At 53.9% G+C, this 16,399-nt stretch overlaps 1 long non-coding RNA gene across 1 annotated transcript in view; it reads left to right on the top strand.

Annotated features, from left to right (window-relative positions):
• The first annotated feature begins 4,426 nt into the window (after positions 1-4,426).
• The window catches only part of LOC137210211 (uncharacterized), a 33,876-nt gene continuing 21,903 nt past the window's right edge, over positions 4,427-16,399 (top strand). Inside the window, exon 1 of the long non-coding RNA XR_010936342.1 lies at positions 4,427-4,497. This is a non-coding gene — a long non-coding RNA (uncharacterized lncRNA). The remainder of the gene's footprint in view (positions 4,498-16,399) is intronic.

Raw genomic sequence — 16,399 nt, 5'->3', positions numbered from 1 at the left:
TGAGGCTGGACATCCAGGAGGCCCTTAGGACCTCAATACTCTTGGGTTGAACCCCAGGGGAGTCCAAATCTCTTTCACGATTTCCGTGGATCCCTAGTGGCTTTTGTAGCTGTAGGTCCAGCTTCCGCCTCTGCCCCACATTACATTGTGATGCCTCTTCTAGATGGCCCCAGACTGCTCCACGCAAAGGCTTCGGACCTTCCTGATGATGGGGTTGGGAGGAGGCAGTTAGGCACCCCACCACCACCACCGTGTCAATCAGGGTTAGCGGTAGCCCCAAATTGATCAGGCCACCCCCTTGCTTAAAACCCTTTAATATCACCTGAAGAAACTTGAATGAACTCAGTCCTGCTGGCCAAGGCCATGAGCCCCGCAGGGTCTGGCTCCTCTCCTCCCCTTTCGTCCCTCTGACACCCTCCTTCCCACCCCAGGGCCTTTGCACATGCTGTTCCCGCTCCATAGATCACTCTGCCCTCAACTCTTCAGGTAACCAGCAGGTCTCAACTTAAATATCAGCTCCTAAGACCCCCATCTGAGTTAGTCCCACTCATGATCCTCCCATGTTGCCTCCTGTACATGGCATGCTTGGCCCCATCCCGACACATTTGTCTGTATGACTGTTGCCATGTCCTTCAAGAGCTATGAGCCCCAGGAGGGTGGGTACTTTGTCTGACTTATTTATTTCTCCTCACTGTACCCAGCACGTGCCTGTCACAAGTAGGTGCTCAGCAAAGGACCTGAATGAATAAGTGGAACCATGAGAATGGAAAAGGAGTAAAAAATAAAAATGCCCTTGTTTCTTTAAATAGAGGAGAAATAAAGAAATTACTCAGAGTGTTGTCAATTATTTTTATTTGTTGGGGCGGATGGCTTCTATTTTATTTTTTATTAACTCCTGCTGAGTAATCAGGCTGGTAATCACAGTTCCGTCTCTGGTTTTTGCATCCCTGACCCTGGCCTCTGAGAAGAGGAACCATCTCATATTTAAGCAGTAGGAGAGCTGAAGTGCTCTCAGGGGAGCAGGCTCATGTTAGTGTGTAGGGTTTAATTACCCACACTGCTAATTAGATCAGAGAAGCCAACTGATCTCAGGGCAGAGCTGCTGTGGTCTCCCACTACAAGCAAGGAGGATGAGCCTTACCTGAAGCACTCTGCCTACCCTCATCTCCCCAGTCTCCGCTCCAAGACTTTCCCTGGAAAGCAGAACTGCGGCCGATACCTAGAGATAGAATCAGCCACCTGTGCCCCCAAGTCCTTCCCGAAGGAATTCAGAAGAGCCAGGGGCTTCCTGTATCTTCTCCTACATAGAAGGCAATATGGGGTAGCAGTACACGTTGGGGGGACAGTTGTGGCATCTCTAGATTGTCAGCCCCATCTGCTATCCTGGTGGGAACAAGATATGTCCCTAAGTAGAGAGGCAGAGTGGAATTGGCTCCCAGCCCAGTAGCCACCCTCTAGCAATGTCACCATGAAGCAAGGGTTCACTCACGGCCTTGGAGCAAGGGCTGCCACCAAGCAGAGCAGGCAGGGGGCTGGAAGGCCAAACCCTGAGAAGGAGACTCCTGAGTCCTGGTTTCCAAGCCCTCTTGGTGTCTTCTGAGACCTGGGGATCGGGATGCTGAGTGAGGGGCAGTGAAAGAACAGCTCGTGGATCTGCAGGGATGGAGACCAGGAGGGGCGGGTTCCTGCTTCTCTGCCTTCGCCTCCAGCCACTGGGCAGAGCTCGTGATCCTCTTCCTTCTCCACAGTTGTCATCATCAGCACTGTTGTCATTGCCATGACTGTCATCGTCACCATTGCAGTAGTTCATTTGATGTGTCAACTGGGCTGGGCCATGGTCCCCAGATATTTGATCAAGCGCTAGTCTAGAAGATTGTTGGTGAGATTTACAATTAAATCAGTAGACTCTGAGTAAAGAAGGTCAACCTTCATAACGTGATGGGTCTCATACAATCAGCTGGAGGCTTAAGAGAAAGAAGACTGACCTTCTCCAAAGAGGAAGGAATCCTGCCAGCAGAGGGGCCTTCAGATCTGAGCTATGACATCAGCTCTTCCCCGGGTCTCCAGTCTGCCAGCCTGCCCTGCAGATCATGGACTTGCCAGCCTCCACGACTCTGTGAGCTAAGCCCTTAAAATCTTTCTCTCTCTCTCTCTCTGTGCGCGCGCGCGCACACACACACACACACACACACACACACACACTATTGGTTCTGTTTCTCTGGGGAACCCTGACTTAACACAACCATCATCACCATCATTGTCACAGTTGCCCTCGTTGAGTCCTGTGTGCACCAGGCACTGTGTGAAGTGCTTCTGACAAGACCTCATGACCTGCCCTCCTCCAACACCCCCAAAGGCAGGTACTATTATTCTCCCTTTGCAGAGGAGGAAATGCAGTTCAGGGAGGTGAGATGGGGGACCCAGAGGTGGGCCCAGGCCCCCACGCTCCAGCACAGAGCTCTCTCCCCCAGGACCTCCCTCTGGGGGTGCACAGAGGTCGACCACCCAAGAGCCCCACCTCAGGAGGACTGTTGGGGACGGCGACTCAGAGGAGCTGGGACACATTCCTCGGCGGGGGGAGGGGTGCGGGAGGGTGAACAAGGCCCCGGGCCGGGCCCTGTGAACGCAGCTCAGAGTCTCTGCCTCTATTGGGGCCCAGCCTCTGGCTTCACCTCTGTTTCCTTCCCTGTAACTACCCACCCGGTCTGACCCCTGCTGAGGCTCCCACCCCAACCTTCCCCCGACCTCCACTCAGATATGCTCCTGCAGCCACCGTCAGGGCCTTCTCCTCTGTCACCCCAGGTGACACCCCCATCCCAGACCCGGGACTTCACCGGATAGCTCGCCAGAAGCCAAGCTCACCCCGCCCCCTCAGTGGGAGACTGGACGGCAGCCGTCTCCCCAGGCTCTCCCAGCCCAGCAAGTGTGGCCAGAGTGATGGGTGGGCCCCTTCTGACCCCATCAAGGGCGATGGCCCCATTAATAGAGATCCTTGTTTGAACACTCTCTTGCTTCTCCCGCTGAATGGCTTCTTCTACTTTAAGGAGATAGAAATGGACATGGATGAGACAGGGCGGAGGAAATCGATAAGAAATAAAAGTTAACATGGGAGCAAATGTGTTGTTTCAGTCACAGAAGGAATTGAGGAGGCGTCTGAGGACTGAGATGCGCCAGTGACACACCTAAGGGCCTGTGAGCCTGGGGGAGACTCAGCCTTGGGGGTGTGCTGGTCAGGGTGGGGATGAGTGTGAGTGTGGGTACGGGTGTGTGGGGGGGGTGGAAAGTGGGCTCAGGGGCTCTACCCACTGCCCACCAGGTCCAGGGTCTCCTCAGGAGCCCCTCACAAGCCGAGGCAGTGGTGGAAGGAACTGAATCAGAAGCCCATGTGTCCTCCAGCACCTGTCTCAATGTATTCATTCATCTGGTCAGTAGGCATTTATTGAACACCTGCTGTATGCCAGGTCAGCATAGCACAATGGTTAAGAGTGTGAGCTCTGGGATCTGACTGCCTGGGCTCACATCTCATCTCTGCCATTTGCACGCTGTGTGTCCCAGGGCAAGTGACTCAGCCTCTCTGTGCCTCAGTTTTCTCATTTGCCCCCCACAAAAAAGTGATGTTAATATTAGTACTTATCTTACAGGAATGTGATAAGAATTGAGGGAGATGATTCATGCAAACTGTTTAGATCCATGTCTGCACATGGTGAGCCCTTGATACATTTAGCAATTTTTCGTATTGTCACAGGCCCTGCACTGAACAAAGCAGCCTCAATCCCTCCTCTCTTGGAGCACACCTATGGGGTAGGGACCATGAACTTCATTTTAACAGATGAATAAATTGCATTTTGAGAAACTTGAAAAGGTTGGATAGGTCTTACTGTCTTACCCAAGGTCACAGCTAATCAGTGTCAGAGAAGGGATTTGAGTCCAAGTCTGTCTCTATCAGTTTTAACTGTGTTTAACTGTAAGTAACAGGGACTTTGTCTAACAGTGGCTTGAAAAAAACAGTGGCTTATTTTTCTCACCTGAAAAAGGGTCCAGATGTGGGTGACCACTGGCCCTGGTTCAGCTGTTCAACATGCCACACAGGACCCAGGTTCTTTCTGCTCTGCCATCTTTAGTATATGTGGCTTCTTGTCCTTCATTTGGTAGCCTCATGGTCATGAAATGACTGCTGTAGCTCCAGCCAGACATCATGTCTGGAAAGCAGGCAGGAGGAAGGTTTCAGGCAAAGAGCAAGAGAGTTGTATCAACTGAGACTGTCTCTTTTATTTAGAAAAAGAATTCTTTCCTAGAAGCCTCATCTAGGATTTGCTTCTATTTCATTGGGTGGAAGATAGCAACTCCTAGACCAATTATTGGCCAAGGAGATGAGATCACCATAGCTGGTTTAGGCCAATCAAAACCATTCCTCAGAGGTGAGCTGGGAACACCCTCTCTGGTTACAAGGGATCCCTGCCTCTGCTGTCCACAGCCTGAGCAGATGAGGGTATACTGGTGAGTGATGAATGGGGTCAGACATACAGTCTAACTGTGGGACACGCTGCCAGCCTGACATTCTTTACCCCTCAGTCAACGTGCAACGAAGCCCCGGACTGGGCCAGGCCTGAAGCCAGGGGCTGGGGCTGCAGAGTGATTTTGAGCTGTGCCTCTGCCCTCAGGTTGCTCCCAGTCGGATGGGGGAGGCAGATGGACAATTGGGTGGTTCCATTCTGGGTGGTCAGTTGCATGAGGACCAGCACGTGGGGCTGTGGGAGCTCAGGGCAGGCAGGGCAGGCCTCCCTTGAGAAGGGCCATCGCTGCAGAGACCTGGAGGCCCCGGGGGAGGTGATCAGTGAAGGGGGGCTCTCAGGGCAGAGGGACTGGCTTGTGCAAAGGCCCGGGAGAGAGTAGGGGAGAGACACAAGTTAGCAGGGTGGCAAGTGGGTCTGTGTGGCCGAGGCAGGTTGTGGCAGGTGACGAAGGATTGAGACGATGAAGGGGGCAGTGGGGGCTGGGTTCCAAGGGGCCTCAGGGGCTGCGAGAAGGGACTTGACCTTGACCCCAAGTGCAGTGGGAGCCCCGGGGGACAGGAAACCCTGGAAAGATTTGGTGGGATGTTCATTTTAGAAAGATCATGCGGCTGCTGTCTGGAGGGTGGGCTGGGGAGGGGGAGGACATGAAGTGAACAGATTAGTAGTGGTTTTGTGCTAATACTTCATTAATTAAGTGTCCTAAATACTTTGAAACCTGGGCATTTAATGTAGATTTACAGGGACAGTTTAGGTTTATACGACCAGTTATCATGCATTAAGTATAGAAAATGCCAGTTGGTTCTCGTAGAAAACGTTCTTGAAGCATAAAAAGAGACCTCTGTGAACTTGAATTTCCCTCGTGTGGAGGTTGAGCGCTGATGGGATTGTGGGGCTGTCACTCCTCATCTCAGGTCTCCTCTTGGTGACCGTGGTGTCGCTTGCCCCCCACCCGTGGTGGTTATTTAATCAGATGCAGACGGGCTCTAGGAGGTGCAGAGTTAGTGCTGAAGATGCCACGGTGGGCGGGTCCAGGGCAGCCGGAGAGCAGAGCGCGCGGGGCAGCAGGGGCGGTGGAAGTGCCCAGGACGGGAGTCTGGAGCCCTGGGTTCTGGTCTGAGGCTTGGCGCTACCTGGCCTGTGACCTTGGGGTGCTCACCCCACCTCTGTGCATTTTCAACTCCAGAGCTCAGAACGAGGAGGGGCACGGCTGGTGGTCTGGACTCCCTGCCGGCTCTGACATTTGCTGGATCTGGTCCCGAGTGAGCGTAGGGGTGACCGATTGGTTCCCATTGGCTGATGGACACTGTGGCCGTGACTTCCCGATACGTCGTCCTCTGTCACACACACAACCTGAAGTCCTGGGGACTCTGCTTTCATGATTCTGAAAGGGTCACAGCTCCTGGTGACCTCCAAGTGGGGTCAGGCCCAAGCTGCAGTGCAGTTTGGACGGAAGGGAAATGAGAGCTGCAAGACTCAGGCCTGCGCTGGAGGAGACCCTGGCCTGGGGGGACGCAAGATGCCAGCATCCAGGAGAGCTCTGAGCATGTCCAGAGCCACAGTGGATACTGGGAACTAGGGGGAGGAGTTCCTAGGGTTGTCTGTTCAAATCCCCCCACTGATTTCCAGTGGAGGCTCTGCACAAGGTCACACAGCCTCCTGATGACAGGTGGGAGAGCAGGAGCTGTCATCATCTGTCAGAGGAGTGACCCTCAGAACCGCTTGACGGTGTCGGTCTGGCTCATGCCAGTGTCTCCCTCTCCCAATCCTTGGCCTCCTGGCACCTCCACCCAGTTCCCAGGTGCTCCCTGTGGCTTCCTCCCATTGTACCTGATTTTGCCCAAGAGTCCTGGGAAAGGCTACTGCGGGACAGCCAGGTCTTGGAGTCCAAGAAGGAAGGCTCTTCCCAGGAATGCCACTTTGCCTGAATAGTTGGCAGGCCAGATGTGCCAGGGAATTGACAGCCCCTGGCAGCAGCTCTCAGTCAACGACTCTCCAGGGTTGGAGTATAAATGCCCCAGCTCCCTCACCCTTCAGGTGGGATAATCTTTAGGCTGGATTGGACCATCTGCCAGGGTCCCCTGGGGATTAACTCCAGGAACCCGCAGTGGCAGCTGGTTTAACCGTGCTCCCTTCTCTTCCTTGTCTCACTTCCTGGCACCTCTAGTAGAGCTGCCTCACCTCCTAAATAAATACTTGCCCTAGTATCCTCCTCTCAAGTTCTGCTTCTGGGGGAATCCAATCTAGGACAGTGAAAACCAGACAAGGAACACAAGCACGTGATGATAAACGCTACCAAAAATAAGGCAGGGCGAGGGTTCAGAGAGCCCTTGGAGGGAGGGCTGTATTTGAGACAGTGTTCAGGGCAGGCTCTCGGGGGATGCATATTTGAGTAGAGACCCGAATAAAGTGAGAAACTGAGACAGTGGAGATGCTGGGGCAGGGTGGGGGGCACTGCAGGCCGAAGGGAGAGCGAGGGGCAGGTGTGGTGTATTTGAGGAGGAGCAAAGAGCCCAGTGACCGGGGCAGGTGGGCAGGTGGGCAGGGGAGAAGGTGACAGGTGGGAGCATAGTACTGCAGGGCTTGTAGGTGGTGCCAGGGACCTGAGAGTCTAGTCCAGGCCTGTGGAATGTAAGGTACTCAGGGGCATCCTGTCCAGAGGGTGACCTGCATGGAGGAGAGTCCAATCCTTGCAGCTCTGTCTCTGTCTCTGCCCCCTTGGCTGCTGTCTCTGCTCAGGCATCCTCTGAGCCTTGGTTTCCTCTGCTGAAAATGGAGATAATGACACCCCCCGGCAGAGCTGCTGCGAGGGTGAGAGAAGGGTGCATCACAAAGCCCATAGGCACTGATTCCATAGGAATTGAGAGGCAATGGGTCAAAAGGGTCAAGTTCATCCATCAGGCGTGCATGGAAAGGTGATACCCACAGCCCCAGGAAATGTCATTTCCCACATATGTCACAGGAGCGAAGGACACGGGATAGGAGTCAGGTGGAAATGAGTGCAAATCCTACCTGCTCCTGGGACCACCCACTTAGCCCCCTGAGCCTCAGTTTCTCATCTGTAATATAGCATCATCATAGTTCCTCCTTGGAGGTATCACATGGAGGATTACATGATATCATGCACAAAAAGTAGGTATAGCTACTGCTTGACATTTACCGTGTGTAGCTCCCAGAGGGTGGGGCTAGGTCAGCTGTGTTCACTGATGCATTGTCCCTCCTAGAGCATTGCCTGGACAGATCACCATGCCTTGTGTTCTCAGCTGAGCCCGGGGCCCCCCTCGGGGCAAGGGCTGAGATGTGTCTGATATATCTGTACTTCCTCCAGTTTCCAATCCTGTTCTTTCTGTGATCTCCATCATCCCCCCAATCTCTAGATGTGGCCTGTGAACCACTGGAGATCATCACCCCCGGCCCTCTGTCTGCTCAGGCTGCTCCAAATTCTGGCCATTGGGAGGAGTTTCCTTCCTTGCAGTTTTTCAGGGATACTCCTGAGTGGGGCTGAAATGCTGCAGAAATCCACGTCCACAAATGTGCAGAGTATCAGGTGGAAGCATCTAGCAATCAGGACTTAGCGGCTCTCCGTCATTTGACTGGTCATCGGGAGCCTCACGTAGGGTCACTGGCGTGGGTGAAGGGAACGGGGGCAGTGAAGGAGCAGGTGCTGGGAGAGTATGAACTGCTTGCACAGGCAACCTACTTATGCTTTCAAGGTCTACTGGAGTATGAACTTGAACACACCATTTCTATTTGGTGACGACTTACTGTCATGCATGTCCAACTTTATGGCTCAGTGGATCAGATAACACCTGCCTCACCATGGGATTAAAATGTCTTATGGTCACCTGATGCTCTGTGTAGGATATTTTTGGAAGGATGCAAAGATCTACTCCAGTACCCTGGGGCTCTGGGCTGCTGGGACTTGCAGCAGGTTCCGTAGCTACTCCATCTGTCACAGGCAATTTGGGGAATCATCAGAGGTTTGATGGTGAGGCCTTAGCCACACAGCAGCCTAGACTTTCTGCAGAGTCTTTTTTGCCCTGGACCCTACTCAAAATCAGTAAAAATGTTTGGAGCAGCACACACTACAGGTGGGAGATGTTGCTTCCAAAGCCAGATAAGTCCACCAAGTGCTGTGTGTCTTCCTTGGTGGAAGGCAGTACAAGAAGCAAGTTGTCTGTCCCTATAGAGGCAACATCCAAACATGGCCCACAATATTGGACCTCAGAAACTTCACCTAGGTGTCAGACCCCTGAACTGAATGGTGTATACTCCCACCATCTGCCTCGCATATGTCTTATTAAAGCTTCTAGGGTGCTGTCCACTTCCTGCCCAGCAGGTCTGTTACACATAATGTCATCAGTCTGGTGAGTCAGCATGATATTTCATGAAATGCTGAGTCATTGAGTCCCTCTTGTCTAGATCAGTCCTAGCAGGAGAGTTGGTGCAGCCCTGAGGCAAGACAGGGTCTCCTGCTGTCCCTGCTGAACTAAAGCAAACTCCTTTTGGTAGTTGCCAGAACACTGGCTGTGGAGGGCACCAGGAGCTAGGGGATTTTCTCCTTCAGGAGCGATACCACATCTGGAATAGCAGATGCATTTGGAGTAAGTTTATAGCAGCTCATGGCCATTCTCCAAGATCTATCTGCCTTCTGCACAGGACACACAGGCAAGTCAAATGGAAAATGTAAAGGGTATGATAAGAGCCCCCACCTCAACATCTTTTAGGGTTACAGGGTCTCCAAACAAGGGGACATTACTTTCCTAAACGAGAGCAGCGTCTGCCATAAATAGCAAAGGAGGCTTGGGGAGACTTGGGGGTTCAGGGTTCTCAGTTTCATCTGAGTTTTCCTTACTGTTCTCAGGATCCCTCTCTTTTTCATTCAATGCCTTATTGATTTCACATATGGGATTTGCCAAGGCTATGAGTAAGTTCAACTTCTACTGTAATTCCACCATCCGCAGGACTGGATTGCAATGTGCTGTGGATTAAATTTGGGGCCTGATTTTCAGCTGTGTCTTGCCTGTGGTTACAAGAGATAAGACGTTTCTTTTGGGCCTTCCTAATCTCTGGTTCTCTGAGGATACTTTGATCTGAGAATTTAAAGTCCTGAGCTTGTCGTTTTCTTTCCCAAACAGTTAGGGTAGCCATCACACCCCATACTTCTTGTCATTGGCACCAACACTTATGGTCAAGTGCAGCGGCCACTTGGTCTGCTCAAGTCTTGCCTTCAGTTGACGTTGCATCTCAGGCAAACCCAAGGTTCATTTAGGAAAACAGAAGCTCCACTAGTAATTGCACAGAGGGGATGGCTCTTATGGGCACTGGTCGTGGAAGGGTTGACAGGGTGAAGGCACAAAAAGGGAAGAGAAGGGAACCCAGGGCTTAGGAAGTGGAGATCAGCTGCCGCCAGGGCTGGAGGAACCGTGGGAGAAGGACTGCCTCTGCTGGTGCCTCTGCTGGAGACGGGGCCACTGCAGCTGCTGCTGCTGACATGACAGAAGTAGAGATGAACAAGGTCTCTCACCACCAACCTCCCAGGCTTAGCACCTCTCATTGTCTGAAGCTCTCTGGGACCAGTGGTCCAGGGATACTGGGAAATGCCACTTGCAGGGGTCCAGCATCACACAGATGATGGTCACCAAGGGGAGAGCAGAGAGGTGACTGGACAAAGGACCAGCACAGTGGGTCAGGACTTGACTTTTGTGCCAAACAAATCCGTTCAGAATCAGCTCTGTTGCTTCATAGGTGTGTGATGCTGAGAGAGGCAGGTAATCTTTTGGAGACTCAGTTTCCCCATGAATAAAATGGGGATCATCACAATTGATGATTGGATTAAGTCAAGTATCAAAGTGACTATCGTAGTGCCTGGCACCCAATGTGCACTTCCTGGGCGGTTCTTTTTTTTCTTTTAATTAATTAATTTATTTTTGGCTGCATTGGGTCTTTGTTGCTGTGTGCAGGCTTTCTCTAGTTGCGGCGAGCAGGGGCTACTCTTCGTTGCGGTGTGCAGGCTTCTCGTTGCGGTGGCTTCTCTTGCTGCGGACCTCAGGCTCTAGGCGCACGGGCTTCAGTAGTTGTGGCATGTGGGCTCAGTAGTTTTGGTGCACGGGCTCAGTTGCTCTGTGGCATGTGGGATCTTCCTGGACCAGGGCTCGAACCCGAGTCCCCTACATTGGCAGGCGGATTCTTAACCACTGCGCCACCAGGGAAATCCCTCCTGGGTGGTTCTTACTTCACCCTTAACTCACTCTCTGACTTTGAATGAGTGTCTGGGTGTTTCAGAGCTGTGTTTTCTCATCTGTAAAATGAAGGGGTTTGGACTGAGCTTCAACTGTGATGTGCTGTGGAACATCCCTTAAATGAAACCGGCAGGTTGGGGCGGGAAGGGGGCGTTGGGGAGGCCCCAGTTGTGTCTAAGTGCTGTGAGCTGTGTGCCTTGCTGGAGAATGTGCTTGAACACCAGAGAGCTCACACTTCAGCTGCCTTAATGCTCCCCGTATCTCCCTGCTAACAGTGCCCCCGGCAACGCTGACCTGGTGTCTATTCTCTTTGATGCGCCTCCTCTCAGCACTGCTTAGTCATCAAGGAATTGCCAAGGGCAGCGAGCATGCTCTGTCAGAGGGGGAAAGGGAACTTCAGATCAAATTCATCATGAAGATTAGATCTGAAGCCTCAGGGCCTTCCAGGGGCCTGAGTGCCTGAGCTCTGAGAATTGTTCCGTTCTGCCTGGAATTATGAGTTTAAACCTTTTGGAACTCAGGTTTGCGGGGAGCTGGAGATGTGACAGAGGTGGGGTCCACGGGAAACACTAGCTTAGTGGTTAGCAGTGAAGGGCCTTTTGGGTTCCTGTTCTGCCACCTACTAGCCTACTAGGGTTACTTCGATCCTTTAAGACTGAGTTTCCTCCTTTGTAAAGCAGGATTAATACTGTCCACTGTAATTGACGCGTGCTGTTTTGTTACCTTGTTGTTCCCTCTCCTCTCTGTTTAGCCCCCATTCCTTTAGGAAACCAAGCCTCTTGCACTCCCCAGGCCATGAGATTCAGACAGGGTTACTAATCACAGCTCCCACCCCATCTCCTACACTTAGAGACGGCTAAAGGCCCAGCCAGACCAATTCTAGTATCTCGGCCTCTGGAAACAGTGACTGCTCTAAGGAATGGGCCTGTGACCCAAATCAGGCCAATCAGAATCCTTGCCAGGATTCGACATCTGGCTGCTGGGAGAGGCAAGCTCTTTCTTGTCTATGGAGTCCCAGATTGGGTGTTGCAAGCTTGGAGCTGCTGAGGGTTTCGACTCCTCCCTCCCCTTCCTTCCCCTCCCTGTGAAGAATTCTAGCAGTAAAGAGAAAGGAAGGTCCATTCCAACTCCCATCACAGACAGAGAGAAGCACAATAAAGACGTTAAGAAACAAGAGATCCAGTGCTTTTATTTGAGCTGCTGGATCCAGCCATGCCTGAGGCCGGTCTGTCTCTGCTCGTCCCAGTTCTGTGGGACACTGAACCCCCTCTTCAGTTTGAGCACTTTGGATTTTGTCTCTGACAAAATAGTCCTAAAAGACTTACTTATCTGGGCTGTTGCTAGGATTAAATGAGTGCTCTATAACACCAGCTTTTTTTTTTTTTTTTTTTTTTTTGCGTTACGCGGGCCTCTCACCGCTGTGGCCTCTCCCGCTGCGGAGCACAGGCTCCGGACACACAGGCCCAGCGGCCATGGCTCACGGGCCCAGCCGCTCCGTGGCATGTGGGATCTTCCCAGACCGGGGCACAAACCCGTGTCCCCTGCATCGGCAGGCGGACTCTCAACCACTGCACCACCAGGGAAGCCCAACACCAGCTTTTATAATTGCCCTCGTCACAGTCGTTCACATGTCTGTCTGGAGCGCGGGATTACAGCTGAGCAGAGCATGTGTCAGCCTGGCCTCCCCGGGGGCCCTGCTGCTCACATCATGCATCCTCATCAGAGCTGTCCCAGCAGCTCCATTCCAGGGTGCAGTGTCATGACCCTCCTCAGATCCTGGATGGCGCCCAGGCTGACGGCTGCAGTCAGGGCAGGAAGCAGCCGGCGTCTCTCAGCTCCTCCTCTTGCCTCAAGTGGAGGAGGCTCAGAAGGGCGAGTGACCATGGTCCTTCAGGACCAACTCACTTGTTCTACGGAAGGGGAAACTGAGGCCCAGAGAGGGCAAGGGCACAGTCATTAAGGTTCCTAGCTTTCTTGTGGTCTCTTCCCCTGGCCCAAGTCAGAATTTATCAATCTCTCCACTCATTCATTTGTCCCTCCCTCCCTCCCTCCCTCCCTCCCTCCCTCCCTTCCTTCTTTCCTTCCTTCCTTCCTGCCGTTATAAGCGAGCTTCTACTGAGGTGGTAAAGACAGAAAGGGGCCCGCATCCAGGGTCCCCAGGCTGGTCCTCTGAGCCCCACTGTCTTCTGTGTCTGTGAGGTCACATCTCCCTGTCTCATCTGGGCTGTGCTGGCAAAGGCAGGTTTATCTCCTCCCCTGACTGGGAGCTCATCATGGCCACACCCATGCCATCCATTTCTGTGACTCCAGGGCCCAGCACTGCTGTCAGTAAGCGATGGTGAATCGGGAACCCAAACAGGAACAGATTTTGGAGGGGGGTTGTGGAGTTTGGCATCAAGGGGCCTGAGCCTCAGTTCCCCCACCTGTCAGATGGAAACAATAACCCCACCCCCAGTAATCATGAAATGAAATGTCAGTTATAACCCACTGGGGCTCAGTGGGAGTCACTGCCTGTGTTGCCTTGGCATGTGTCTCCCTGATCCCAGGTGCCGGGGGGCAGGCCTGTCTCCCTCCCCTGGGGGGGAGCTTCTTGGGAGGGACAGGCTCTGCTGGGCCAAGCGCTGACTTCCATCCCAGGGCCTGGTGCACAGGAGGTGCTCAGGGAAGGTCTGATGAACAGAGGGGATGGGCGAGTGGACCAGTGAGTGTTTATCCAAGCCCACCTCCTCTGTGGCGCTGCCTGGGTGGGTCCCCGGCTCCAGGATGCCTCCTCAAACCATCCCTGTAACCACAGTGAGGGACTTGCTACTCTTCCCCCGACCCCGCCCCCGGCGCCCCATACCTGACTGGGACATCTTTACTTTTACTCATTCATTCGTCACAAAAATGTTTATTGTGGACCTACTATGTGCCAGGCTCTGTTCAAGGCACTGTTCACAAGTACCGAAGTGAACAGAAAAATGATCCAAACCCTGCCTCACCTCATGGCGCTTCCGGTCTAGAGGCTGACAAACGAAGGAAGAGACTGTCCCATGATGCCGGGGAGCGACGAATATGAAGGGGAAGGGGAGGATGTGGCAGGTCGGGGAGGAGCTGGAGAGTGAAGGGGACCCCGTCTTTGTCATCACCCTCCCACCATGACCCTCTGCTCCCTGCACAAGCTGTGTTGGGAGGCCCTGGTGGTGGGAAGCAGAGTCCCGAGGGAAGTGAAGGTGGGGCACTGGAGCTGGGGAGACAGCAGCAGTCCTGTTCCCGGAACCCGGGCAGGCAGGGCCAGGGTGCAAGGGTGAGGAAGACGTGTTGCAGGCGGGGCCCAGGCAGCGACCTGGCTGGCAGCCAGGTCAGCTGAGACTTTTTGGGGACACCTTTCTTAGGAACTAACCTGGTCCTTGCCCCTCCCCCTCAGGATCCATCCAGGGTGTCCACGGCCTGCAAAGAACCCGGAGGGCAGGGACTTGGAGACTGTAGGCATCGTTCTTTTTGTGTGTTCACTGCTCGTTCTGGTCCAGGCACTGGCAGGCAGCTTTGGAAGAGGCAGCCACGGTGTCCTGTCCTGGGTCCGAGGGATCCAGGAAGAAAGTGATGAGCAGGGGAAGGGCGAAAGGAGAGAAGGGCTGACTTGAGGGTGCATGGGGTCTCTCCCTGGCCCTGCCAGCAGGAAAAGACCCAGGTCCCAGTTCCCAGCAGATCCTGTCCTGCTGGCACCTCCGGGTCCCTCCCACCCCCAGTTCCAGCTATAGAACATGAGACATCAGGGGCCTGGGCTCAGTCTCCAGGGCCAGGGAGCAGCCTGCCGCCCAGGTCACAGCCCGTGAGCCCGATATTCTGCAGCAGGATAATTAGTTAATGAGTCACGTTGAGGGGCGTGCTGGCCCTGCCGCCCCACGAGGCCAGCTCACCCGGAAACACACACGCTCAGCGTGCACACAGGCCTGACCACTGACCCAGCTCACCCGGAAACACACACGCTCAGCGTGCACACAGGCCTGACCACTGACCCAGCTCACCTGGAAACACACACGCTCAGCGTGCACACAGGCCTGAGCACTGACCCAGCTCACCTGGAAACACACGCTCAGTGTTCAGTCAGGTCTGACCACTAACCCGGAGAACACACACAGTCAGCGTGTAGACAGGTCTGACCACTAACCCTGCTCACCTGGAGAACACACACGCTCAGTGTGCACACAGGCCTGACCACTAACCCGGAGAACACACAGGGTCAGCGTGCAGACAGGCCTGACCACTGACCCAGCTCACCTGGAGAACACACACGCTCAGTGTGCAGACAGGCCTGACCACTAACCCGGAGAACACACAGGGTCAGCGTGCACACAGGCCTGAGCACTAACCCTGCTCACCCGGAGAACACACACAGATTGTCCTAACATATTGTTGATGAGGGGAAAGGGGGAGTGACACAGAGAGAGAGAGAGCCATACAGAGAGAGAGAGAGATGAAGACAGAGAGAGACAGAGGCAGAGAGCGGGTATGCACAGACCTCCATAACAGGACATGGTGAACACTGAAATGAGCTGGGTTTTTTTTTTATGACACTAGAATGTCCAAGGGATTTTGGAAAAACACGATGTCTCAGATCCTTCCGCCCAGCAGAAACAGGAGGCACCTGTAGGTGTGGGGCTCGCAGAGCACAGGGGCTCCTGTGGGCCATGCAGGCAGGGGACCCTGAGGGGGCTGTTCTGCACAGACCGGTGACCAGGGCTGTCAGCCGTGTGAAGAGGCAGGAGTAGGCAGAGGATGGCTCTGCCCTTCCCTCGCACGTGAGGGGCTTTGGGATTGTCTTCCAAATATGAGGGGACAAATCCTGTTAGCTGGCCGGTGGGTGTGAGGCACCTCCCTGCTTTGTGGTGTGAGGGATGGGGGGGGTCTGAGGGTACCTTTCTGCTCATCCTCTGCCCTCAGGGAAAATCTCTGGGTCACCTGATACTCACCCCAACTCCTCCTTCCTGAGTCCATCCAGGAAATGCTTGTGCTGGCTCTAAGGTCCGAGCCCCGGAGGGGCTCAGGGAGCAGCTGGAGAAACACAAGCACAGAACTGCCTGACATGAGCCTCCGCAGCTTTTCCTGAGCACCTACGACGTGCAGGCCCTGGGCTGTACGCTTCCCATGATGGTCTCACCTGGTCATACCTCCACCAGGACGACTGCTGTTTCTCCATCCTGGCAGTGGGAAAACAGGGCTCAGGCGGACTGTGTCTGGTCCAAGGCCCCACAGCCAGGAAGGGGTTTCCTTCCTTATCTCGTGCTATGTAACAACCTCCCCTCCAAAAGGCATAGCTTAACAAACAACACCCCAAAAGGTGTCAAAGCTCGGTGGGGATGGCTTATCTTGTGCTCCCTGTTGTACTGGGGCCGTGGTTCACCTGGGACTACAGATCGTTTTCTAGTGGCTCACTCACGTGGCTGGAAAATCGGTGGCACTGTCAGTCAGCTGTGAGTTCGGGCTGCAGCCGGGGCCTCCGTCCTCTCCAGGTAGCCTTTCTCTGGGTGGCTCTGGATTCCTCAAACTGTGGAGGTGTGATCCATGATCGGGCAGCCCCAGAGAGCGAGGTGGAGGGTGTATCACCTTTACAATGCAGCCTTGGGAGTGACGTAGCGTCACTTCCGCAGAAGTCACCAGCCCGCC

The sequence above is a fragment of the Pseudorca crassidens genome, chromosome 2 (genome assembly GCF_039906515.1).
Source record: "Pseudorca crassidens isolate mPseCra1 chromosome 2, mPseCra1.hap1, whole genome shotgun sequence".
Taxonomy (NCBI): domain Eukaryota; kingdom Metazoa; phylum Chordata; class Mammalia; order Artiodactyla; family Delphinidae; genus Pseudorca; species Pseudorca crassidens.
This window is presented reverse-complemented; position numbering and strand designations above follow the sequence as displayed.